This window comes from Rana temporaria, chromosome 11, assembly GCF_905171775.1.
Source record: "Rana temporaria chromosome 11, aRanTem1.1, whole genome shotgun sequence".
In the NCBI taxonomy this organism is placed as follows: domain Eukaryota; kingdom Metazoa; phylum Chordata; class Amphibia; order Anura; family Ranidae; genus Rana; species Rana temporaria.
The window spans coordinates 134,160,988-134,173,151 of NC_053499.1; positions in this window are offsets into that span (position 1 = coordinate 134,160,988).

Consider the following 12,164-nt stretch of genomic DNA (forward strand, 5'->3'; position numbering starts at 1 on the left):
TTCCAGTCACTGTGTCCTGCGTCGAATTACCATTGGGAGATAAATCAGATTTCATCCATAGGGGATGACTGACATGTAAGTCTGAAGAGATATGTCTCTGGTCAGGGATTTAAAAGGTGAAACACATCTGTAGAACTTTGACATTTGATGTGTTGTGACATCATAACGTCTTGTCTATGAACAACCTTGTCACTTTGAAGACTGCTGAGAAGGTAAATTTAATAATTAAGGACCTTCATCTATATGTACAGAAATTGTTACACTATAAATGGAGGTATTATAGAATGTTGCAATCCTTGAGCAAAACCCATTTTTTCTCATTTTGGATAGATTAGTGAACAGTTAGAAACTTTGTCAGGTTTTTATTGCTGTCTGCCCCCCCCCCCTGAATCTAAACAATGGCAGCTGTGAATAGGCCACTAAGAACATAAACATGGTATATGGATATCTTGCTGCAATAAGTCTTGCTTATGACTACTTAAGTCACAAGAGATCATTCTGAAAAAAAAAAACAAAAAAAAAAAACACATAATTTTCTAAAGCAAAAAACTTGTGGAATCTCCATGCCTCCATCTGAAAAGCACATGTGAACATTTTTTGCATTTTAACGCATAGCAAAAAAATATGAGGACAAAGAAACATAGCAAAGTGATACCAGAAAAAAGCCAGAGTGGTCCATCCATTTTTTTTTATAATACATGATTTGTATTTATTTTTATTTATTTTTTTGGTTTCTTTTTTGTTTGATTATAGATCTATGTTTGTCCCAAGCATACTTGAAGTCATTTACTGTTAACTGGCTCACTACCTCTGCTGGAAGTTTATACTCAGCATCAACTACTCTGAGGCCTCGTACACACGACCGTTTTCCTCGACAGAATCCATCAAGAAACTTGGTGGCAGAGCTTTTTTGCCGAGGAGAACGGTCGTGTGTATGTTTTTCATCGAGAAAACTGTCGAGGAACTCGACGAGGAAAAAAGAGAACAAGTTCTCTTTTTCCTCGACGGGAGTCTCAATTTTCTCGTCGGGCTGGTTTTCGACGAGAAACACGTTCGTGTGTATGCTTAGAAACCCGCGCATGCTCAGAATAAAGTATGAGACGGGAGCGCACCTTCGGTAAAAGTAGCGTTTGTAATGGAGATAGCACATTTGTCACGCTGTAACAGACTGAAAAGCGTAAATCGTCTCTTACCAAACTTTTACTTAACACGCAGTAACATGAGATTAGAAAAAGCAGCCCCAAGGGTTGTGCCAGTGGAATCGAACTTACCCTGCGGTCGTATGTGTTGTACGTCACCGCGTTTGAGTACGACGACATTTGGTCTTGACAGTGTGTACGCAAAGAAAGCTTGACAAGATTCTCGACAAGCCTGACAAAGAACTCGTCGAGGGAAAACGATGTTTCATTTACGACAAGTTCCTCGGTCGTGTGTACGAGGCCTTAGACTTTTCTTCCACTTTAAAGCTCTCTAGTCCATCGGGTTCAACCAGTAATAGAACACCTCCATAAACAGAGGAACCCGATACCCACAGTGAACCCAGAGAAAGATCCCTTTCACACTTATGTGCTTTTGTTGCGCTTTTGTGCAGCTTAGGACACTTTCTCACTGATGATCTTTTGATGCGTTCCTATTGGCTTACAATGGAAGGGACCTTTTTGATGCACTTTTAAAAACCTGCACCAAAAAAAAGGCACCATCTATTGAAAGTCAATGGAGAATGTGGAATTTACAAAGTGCAGGGCAGTGAGAACAGTTACAGCATTTAATAGGAAATTGTTTGTTTGTGCTCTTGTTGCCCTGGAAAAGCGAGGGAAAGGTGCACCCGTGTCAAATGGGCCTTATATAACATGGTCCAGTTTGCTTTCTACAGGGGAAAAAAATCCTTCCTCATATTATATGGCAATCAAATAGACCCTGGATTCATTTTGCATGGGCAAAGAATTTTTTTTGTATAAATGATTGGGGCTTTGTTTCATCTGGAACACAGGGGGGCACAGTTCTGCCACCTCCAGCATTGAGTGTATGTAATGGCAATGAGTGCTGGGGTGTGCTGGATGGTCTATATATGCTGTCACCTGGGGGATCTATTGTCACTGGGGGTGGGCCTCTTGTTGCAGGGAAGTCTATTGTTGATGATGTGGGGATCTTATGTTTCTGAGGGGTCAATTGTTGCTAGAAGGCATCTACTCTTGAGAGAGTGGCCTATTGTTGCTGTGTTCTGGAGAGGCTATTGATGCTGGCTGCTGGGAGATCTGTTGCTTGGGTGAATTTGTTGTTGCTAGGGGGTATTTTATTGTGGGGGGGGGATATATTGCTGCTGTGGGTGTCTATTATTCTTGGCTGCAGGGAATCTATTTTTCTGGTTTTCTTGTTATCATTAACACATTATGTACAAATTACTTAGCACCTAAAATGATACTTGGTTCTGTATTCTCTAAAAGGGTTGAGACCAGGGCTCAAGTCCTGCGGGAACGCGTGGGAACGGAGTTCCTGCACTTTTTTCTCAGCAGGAACGCAGTTCCCTTTGCAGCACTAGAGCAGCCGAGAGCAGCCTAGCCAATCCTTCACTAAGCGGCGATGCCCAGCTCGAGTCACTGTCAGGGGCAGGCGAACCTTAGTAATCCTTTATGTTACCGGCCGCTTCCTGTATATGGATTCATCGGGTAGTGTGCGGGTATTCCGTCACTTCCTCGATGTCGCAATGTCTCCTGGGAGCTTTTGTCATTCTTCCCAGGAGACATTGCGGAGGTCTGCCGCGAATTATCAAGAGATTTATAAAGAACTTGCTTAAAGAAAAACATGCGGTTTAGTAATTATGCATATGAGCGTATCATTTTTTTTTGGTGGGGGAGTGGATTTTGGGTCAGAGTTCCCACACTTTTTTCCCCAGGACTTGACCCCTGGTTGAGACTATGAGGTGGGTAGGGGATGGAACCAAAGAATAGTGCTTGGAAATAGGTAGAGGGCAGAGATAAGTAATGATTTGGAAGGGGGGAGTACCTGAACCTATTCTCTGAGAAAAAAAAGCTCTGTTAATGATTAAAGGATAAGATCATCTTTGGGGTCATGTGACATGTTCTACCTATTTTAAGGGTGGAACATGTAACATGTTCCCATTCTACAGCCTCTCCCAGATCCCCCTTCTAATTGTGACAGCAGGCTGGAGACCTTCTCCCCACACCCGCTGTCACAATTTGAAAAGAATACCGCCGTTCGGGGCCCCACCCACATGGGCGCACCCTTCATTCACAGAGTTCTGTAAATTAATGAACTACAAGTACCAGCAGCCTTTGCGGCTGACGGCTTGTAGTTCTCAATGAACTACCAGGGCACTAGTGAGAGTTCTAGTAGTTCATTGATTTTTCATGTCATTTGGTAACTGCCTGCCCATACAAGGTACAGGCAAACAGCCACACAGACACTCTTCAGGAGCCTGAAATTGTGCCCACGATCTGCTGATTGCAGGTGCAATGCTTTACAGGCTCCTAATTCTTTTTTATAAATGCAAATTTTTTTACCTGCAAGGTGAACTTATGCTTTAGGACAGAGATATGCAATTAGCAGACCTCCAGCTGTTGCAGAACTACAAGTCCCATGAGGCATAGCAAGACTCTGACAGTCACAAGCATTACACCCAGAGGCAGAGGCATGATGGGATTTATAGTTTTGCAACAGCTGGAGGTCCGCTAATTGCATATCCCTGCTTTAGGATCTTTTGGTGAGGAGTAATGCAGGCCATACATGGGTCAAATTCTGGACTAATTTTATTTAGAAAAACAGGTGGTGCCACCATTGATTTTGAAATTCGACCAACCAAGCCTTCAATATCACCCCATGTTGCTACAGATTTTTTGTGTGGGTGGGAATCTTTTTTTTTTCCAGGTCACAGCTCATGCACATTTCTTTTTCGATTATATTTCTCACACGATTCTCCCATCATTGATTAGAATTTTTGGGGGGTTTTTCAAACAATTTCCATCATACCCGATCACTTAAATTCGATGGCTGCACAAAAATCGTCTGTTGCTGCAGCCCACTAATGGTGTGAAATTTTAATGAAAATCAGTGGCAGTTGGTGTGTGGGAAACAGGTTTCACGACCTGCGTCCTGATTGGCGGAGGGGAACTTTAGTGTGAAAATAGCAAAAATATGTTTGCTATCATCACACTGGATGGGCTCGGAGCGCAATTCTCTGCACTCCAAGGCCACTCTTTTTGAAGCCTTTGGCTCTAATCAGGTGTTTCAAAAAACACCCAACCTGCATTGGAATCCATGGTCTACCACTCTGATATGTAGATCAGGGGGCCGGACGCATGGATAGGGGAGGTGGCATCCGTGCGCCCTCTATGGATGGGCCGCCACTGATGAAAATTCTTAGTTACGATTTTCCAAGGAAAGTTATTTTCGGAATGCAACCCATGTACAGTATGGCCGGCTTTAGGATTTCTTCCACCAAAAAGATTGTTCACTTGAAAAATTCACAAGCAATGGTGCCCAAAATATCAAAATAATGCTTCCAGGCACATAAAAAGCACATGTGTATTATGCATTACTATTCAGTTATCCCAGTGTTTCTCAATTCCAGTCCTCAGGCCCCCCCAACAGGTCAGGTTTTCAGGATTTCCCTCAGATGAAAAGGCTGTGGTGATTACTAAGGCAGTGAAACTGATCAAATCACCTGTGCAAAATAATGGAAATCCTGAAAACCTGACCTGTTGGGGGGGCCTGAGGACTGGAATTGAGAAACACTGAGTTATCCTAAGATGTTAAATCAGACTTGCAAATAAATCATTTGTTAAATGGAAAACAGCCAACAATTCCAGCTGTAGAAATCGATTTTTCTGGAGACGTCTAAGAAAGATCTTTTTTATGATCAATTTTCTTCAAAAAAACACTATCGTGGAAATATTGGAGTCTGGTAACTGTACGTGGTTAATACATATGATAATAGTGTTCAGGTTATTACTTCTTTTTCTTTCTTTTTTTTTTACACTCATTTATACTTTTCACTTTATATTTACACTTTGCTCATCATTAACATGAAGGCCAAATTGTCCAACAAAGGTGACAGTGCCAGGGATTGGGACAAACTATCACACTGCCTGGGGAGTCTGAGCAATTAGGGCATTTTGAAAGATTTAAACACTGTGAATACAATGTGAGCATTGTAAGTCCGGCAGTGTTAGGCCTCGTACACACGACCGAGGAACTCGATGGGCGAAACACATCGTTTTCCTTGTCTAGTTTCTTGTTAGGCTGTCGAGGAACTCGACAAGGCAAGTTTCTCCATTCCCGTCGAGGAAAAAGAAGACATGCTCTCTTTTTGGCTCCACGGGATCCTCGACAGTTTCCTCGTCGAAAAATGCACACACGACCGGTTTCCTCAGCAAAAAAAATCCCAGCAAGTTTCTTGTTTGGCTCGCATCAGAACTTGCGAACACACCAAATGTTCGTGTGAACTTTAGAACCCTGTTAAAGTCTATGGGACTCAAACATTTGAAATCTAAAGTGTTAATTTTAAAGGCTAATATGCAAGGTATTGTCCTAAAAAGTGTTTGGGGACCTGGGTCCTGTCCCAGGGGACATGTATCAATGCAAAATAAAGTTTTAAAAATGGCTGTTTTTTCCGGAGCAGTGAATTTAATAATGCTAAAAGTGAAACAATAAAAGTGTAATATTACTTTAAATGTCATACCTAGGGGGGGTGTAAAGTCAGCATGTGAAAAAGAACATGTTTCCCGTACATAGAACTGTCCCTGCAAAAAGTGTCATTTCTGAAAGAAAAAAAGGCATTTAAAACCGGCTTTGCGGCTCTAATGAATTGTCGGCTCTGGCAATTCAGAGATGATTCATTCATAAAAAAAGAAAAAGAAAAAGCGTGGGGTCCCCCCAAATTCCATTAACAGGCCCTTCAGGTCTGATATGGATATTAAGGGTAACCCCGCCGTCAATTTAAAAAAAAAATGACGTGGGGTTCCCCCCAAATATCCATACCAGACCCTTCAGGTCTGGTGTGGATTTTAAGGGGAACTCCACCCCAAATTTAAAATACCATACCTGTCCGAAGCCCCTGAAAGCTGGAAAATCACTGAAGTAGACACTGCTACTCCAGAGATGTCCGCTTGCTTCTGGTCCTGCACCAAGCAGCTGGCTTGCTGCATTCTGAATACAGGAGGTCGGACGCTCGGCATTGGCACCATTCACAGAATGCTTTGTATTTTCTGAATTAATGCGAATAGGCATTTTTTATTTGCATAACCCCTCCCAATAGCCAACTCACTGCATGCATCAGTCTGATGCCGCGTACACACAACTGTTTTTCGGGTTCTAAAAAATTATGTTTTTTTATGTTATTAAAAACGATCGTGTGTGGGCTTCAGAGCATTTTTCGGGTTCTAAAAAATAGGCAAAAAAAATTTCGAACATGCTCTTTTTTTTTCACAAAGTTTTTAACGTTGTAGTTTTTAAGGTTGTAAAAAATGGTCGTGTGTGGGCTTTAACGACGTGAAAAATCCACGCATGCTCAGAAGCAAGTTATGAGACGGGAGCGCTCGTTCTGGTAAAACTACCGTTCGTAATGGAGTAAGCACATTCATCACGCTGTAATAGACAGAAAAGCGCAAATCGTCTTTTACTAACAGGAAATCAGCTAAAGCAGCCCAAAGGGTGGCGCCATCCGCATGGAACTTCCCCTTTATAGTGCCGTCGTACGTGTTGTAGGTCACTGCGCTTTGCTAGAGCATTTTTTTTTACGACCGTGTGTAGGCAAGGCCATTTTAATGATCGGGTTGAAAAAAACGTCGTTTTTTCTAGACCCTTAAAAACTTAATTTTTTAGAACCCCGAAAAACGATCGTGTGTACGCGGCATGAGGGCTATTGAGAGAATAACTGGCAGGCATGGTGCTGTGATGTTATAAAAAAGCTATGTACAGCACCCTGCTGGCCCCTCTTACCAGTCACGATCTGCCTGTACTGCAAAAAGGAGCACAGAGACCCAGTGGTGATATAATTGGGTCTAAAGTGGGATATGAACTGAAAATGGAATGGTTTTATTTAAAACTTTCATTAGCATTTTGATTGGAGGGAGGAACCAGGAAATGCAAAATAAAAGCAGATTACATTTTAAAGGGTCACTAAAGGAAAACATTTTTTTTGCTGAAATGACTGTTTATTGGGTATAGAGACATAAAAGTTAACTGATTCCTTTTAAAAATGATTAAAAATTGAATTTAATCTATCATATAATGTGCCTCTAGTTTCACTTTCGGTTTTAAAGGTACATACATGAAGTTCCGGGTGAGAGGTGAGTCGGGAAGACTCACAGAACAAAAACAAACAAATCCAGGGCAGTGTTTTGTTTTTAAAATGAATCTGATTGGTTCTGAGGAGTTTTAGACAAACAGTAATGACAGCTTAGACCACCGTGAAAATCTCCCAGTACGATGGTTATAAGGAAACAGGCAACCAGGAAGTGTGGAGATCACAGCAGAATTACAGCTACTTCAAAGCAAAAACGAACAATAAGGACATGAAACCAGTACTGCAGTAAGGTAAAGGAAGCTATTTAGCTAAAAAAAAAAAAATTCCTTTAGTGACCCTTTAAGGTAAAGAAAATTGCAAAATAAATACATAAATATAATAATAATAATAATAATAATAATAATAATAATAAATAATATAGCATGTACAAATGCTACAAACCATATTATAATTCAATGTTATTAAAATCAACTTTCCTTTCCTATTTGCATCTCTGCAATTTTCTGAAAATGCAATGCAAAATGGCAACCTGGAGATGTTCTGTATACAAATGATGTACAGAACACCCCCAATAAATGTAATTTCCTGCTTGTGTGGTTGGCTCACTGATTTTCCCAGAAGTCTGCACTAAGATACAAGTCAGATTTTTGGATCCCCTGCAACAAAAATTTTATTTTTGGAGAGATTCTTCCAAATGGAAATCATGTCTAAAGGGATGCAGACCTTGCCATTTTTCTTGTTTACTCATTAGAACCCTGCAGGTGCAGCAGCTGGCAAAAAGGTAGGAATCTGCAACAAAGTTTTTTTAAATCCCTGCAATGTACAGAGATCACCCAGAGGGGATTTTTTTTTCTCAACAGAAGTGGAGTTACTCTTTAACCGTAGGATTATTAGACTTAAATTGTTAAGATTGTGGAATGCTTTTGAGTATTCTCTTTTCAGAACATAGATTTCACTATATCAAATAACCAATTATGATTGCAATATAAATGATTTAATAGTAATGTCAGGGGTCCTTCTGTATCACAGCCATATTCTACTGCCATTCTTTATTATTTGTTTTACATTCTGTGCTAAAGTGTACTTTGCACTGTATTCTCCCTGCCAGTGTAACTGCCCAAAAAGTGATTTAAAACGACTGCTTCGGTCTTTGACTACGCATTTAATAAAAGCTCAGACAAAGAAACACTTATCAAGAGGATAAATCAGATTTATTCATACTGTTGATGAAATTAATACTTTTATCAGAACATTTATGAAAAGTCATAGATCTACTGTATAGAGTGGGGATGAAAAGGGGTTGTAAAGGTACATGTTTTTTCACCTTAATACATTCTGTGCATTAAAGTGAAAAAACATCCGAGGATTAGCGGCCCCACAGCCCCCCCGTTTACTTACCTGACCACTCGAAAGTCCCGCGCCGTAAACGCACTGGCTTCTCGGCTCATTCATTGGTTGATTGTAAGCAGCGCAGCCATTGGCTCGCGCTGCTGTCAATCAAATCCAATGACGTGGCGTGTCGGGTGGCGGAGTGATACAGTGAGCGACTATTGCCGCTGGCTGTATCACATATGTAACAGTAAAATCATATGTCCCAATGATTATCTGCACACATATGTCCGTGATCACCTGCGCACATCGAACCATTAAGAACCCTTTCACACTGGGGCAGTTTGCAGGCGCTATTGCGCTAAAAAATAGTGCCTGCAAACCGACCTGAAACAGCGCCTGCTGTTTCTCCAGTGTGAAATCCTCGAGGGCTTTCACTTCACACTGGAGCGGTGCGCTAGCAGGACGTGAAGAAAAGTCCTGCTAGCCGCATTTTTGGAGCGGTGTGTTTACCGCTCTTCCACCGCTCCTGCCCATTGAAAGCAATGGGACACTGCGGCTATACCGCCGGCAATGCGCCTCTGCAAAGGCGCTTTGCTGTGGTTTTTTACTCTTTTTCAGCCGGTAGCGGGGGGTAAAACCGCACCACCAGCGGCCAAATAGCGCCGCGAAATTAGCGGCAAGGTGCTGCTAAAAATGGCATTGCTTTACCGCCACCGCCGCTCCCGCCCCAGTGTGAAAGGGGCCTTATGGGCAGTCTGAATGTACCAAGTTAATCGATCAATCAACTTGAGTACAACCAGCCCGCCGGATTCGCTTGCGATCATTCGGCAGACAATGTCTCGGCAGGAGGGATTCCCCTGTCAACACTGCCTGTTTTGATGGGGAAATTGTGCAAGCGGCCATTCTGGGACGCTGTCATATGACGTCATTCCAGAATGAGAGCCGCACCACGCCGCCGTCATTTGACGGTGGGAAGGCGGCAACTAGTTAAACATTACACCAAAGCCCCCTCCTAAACATTACAAACAGGGAGAGCATGGAAGGATTTTGATTCAAGTAATAAACACTTAAAAAGGTAACCAGCAATTTTTAAGCATTTTTTTAAGGTATGCTAAATTAACTGCTTGCCGACCAGCCGCCGCAGTTATAAGGCGGCAGGTCGGCTCTGCTGGGCGAGAGCCCGTAGCTCTACGTCACCTCGCCCAGCAGCCAATAGGGGCGCGCGCGCCGCCGGAGACACACACAGCTCCCGGTCTTGTCAGGGGAGAAATGCCTGACCGTCTGTTTATACAATGTATGAACAGCGATCAGTTATTTCCCCTAGTGAGTCCACCCCCCCTACAGTTAGAACACACCCAGGGAACATACTTAACCCCTTCCCCGCCCCCTAGTGTCAACCCCTTCCCTGCCAGTGGCATTTTTATAGTAATCCAATGCATTTTTATAGCACTGATCGCTATAAAAATGCCAATGGTCCGAAAAAGGTGTCAAAAGTGTCCGAAGTGTCCACCATAATGTTGCAGTACCGAATAAAAATGCTGATCGCCGCCATTACTAGTAAAAAAAGGATATTAATAAAAATGCCATAAAACGACCCTCTATTTTGTAAACACTATAACTTTTGCGCAAACCAATCAATAAACGCTTATTGCGATTTTTTTTACGAACAATATATAGAAGAATACGTATCGGCCTAAACTGAGGAAAACATTTTATTTATATATATATATATATATATTTTTGGGGGATATTTATTATAGCAAAAAGTAAAAAATATTCATTTTTTTCAAAATTGTCGCTCTATTTTTGTTTATAGCGCAAAAACGAAAAACCGCAGAGGTGATCAAATACCACCAAAAGAAATCTCTATTTATGGGAAAAAAAGGACGCCAATTTTGTTTGGGAGCCACGTCGCACGACCGCGCAATTGTCAGTTAAAGCGACGCAGTGCCGAATCGCAAAAAGTGCTCTGGTCTTTGACCAGCAATATGGTCCGGGGGTTAAAGTGGAGTTCCACCTATAAATATAACATTACATCAGTAGTTTTAAAAAAATGTCATTAGTCCTTTACGATTTTTTTTTTTTTTTTAGATGCCTTCAAAGTGTTGTTGCTAGGCAGAATAGTTAATCTTCCCACTTCCTGCACCTAGGTGCTTAATGCTTCCTAACCTACACCGCACAGACTCCTGGGAATGTAGTGGGTGTAACTTTCCAGGAGTCTGTGCATTCCCCAGTCTCAAAGAATCATGTGACTTGGACAGCACAGGTGCTGAAACCTGATCTGACACTGCTTGTGCAGCACTGAGCATGTGCGAGTTTTGCAAGGCTGAAATCCAGGAAGTCATACAGTCTGGCTTCATGATGCCCACACTTAAGATGGCCCCAGTCAATTTCTATTTTATAAAGTGTCTAAATGCTGTAACATCCTAACAAAACGGACCTTAGTTTACAGACTAACTTTACTAGAATACATTAAGCTTGTGTATTACAGGGGTATTTATATTTAAAAAGTGAAATTGTGGCCGGAACTCCGCTTTAAGTGGTTAATGGCAACATGTAAAAAATATAAAATAGGTGTTATCCCAATTTGGCTGAAAAAGTGGAAATACACTTTAAAGCTTGACATTTGTCTTCCCTTATACAATCTTGAAAATAATATTAGAAAAGTAATACTATTCGGCCTTAGTGGTATTCCCATGGTACTCAAACAACCATAGGGCTGATTTAATATTGTGACAGAGAACCAATGGCAACAAGATCTTAGCAGGTTAGTGCAGTTGGAACTATGAATGTGATCTGTGGTTGCTATGGGTTACTGTTTTACAAGCCTGTTCTTTGCTGAAGCCGTGTTATTAAATAAAGACCCTCGTCTGGAGGATTGTAATCTGGCAATATGCACTTTATTAATCTTTGGCAAGTGACATAGGATTGTTTTTGGCTGCTATCTAAATCCTATCCTCTGAGACAGCAGAATAGAGGCATTGCAAAGCTGAAATTCCCCCAATAAATCAGCATCTGACATATAGACAAGAAAAAAAAAATGTATACATGAAACAATAAAAGAATGAATGTAACGTGTGCTGGCTTTAATTCAACATCATCTGCAGTCTCATCCCGGAGTTATTGTACATTATCCGCGAATGTGTGCCGAAATATTTCCAGCTCTCCCTATTTTTTAAATCCAGGGATAAAGTAACTGTTCAAAAAATATATATTTTTTCTTTTAACCATTTCAGCTGCGGAAAGTTTACCCCCTTCATAACCAGGCCATTTTTTGCGAGATGGCACTGCGTTAATTTCAAATAAAATTGATGTCCTTTTTTCCCACAAATAGAGCTTTATTTTTGTGGTATTTAATCACCTCTGCAGGTTTTATTTTTTTGCGCTATAAACAAAAAAAGAGCGACATTAACAACTTTACCACCGGGCCAATTTTGGCACTTCTTTCCTTCATGTAAAAATCACATTTATTTTTGCTAGAAAATTAATCAGAACCCCCAAACATTATATATTTTTTTTAGCAGACATCCCAGGGAATAAAATAGCAGTCATTGCAATTTTTTTCCTC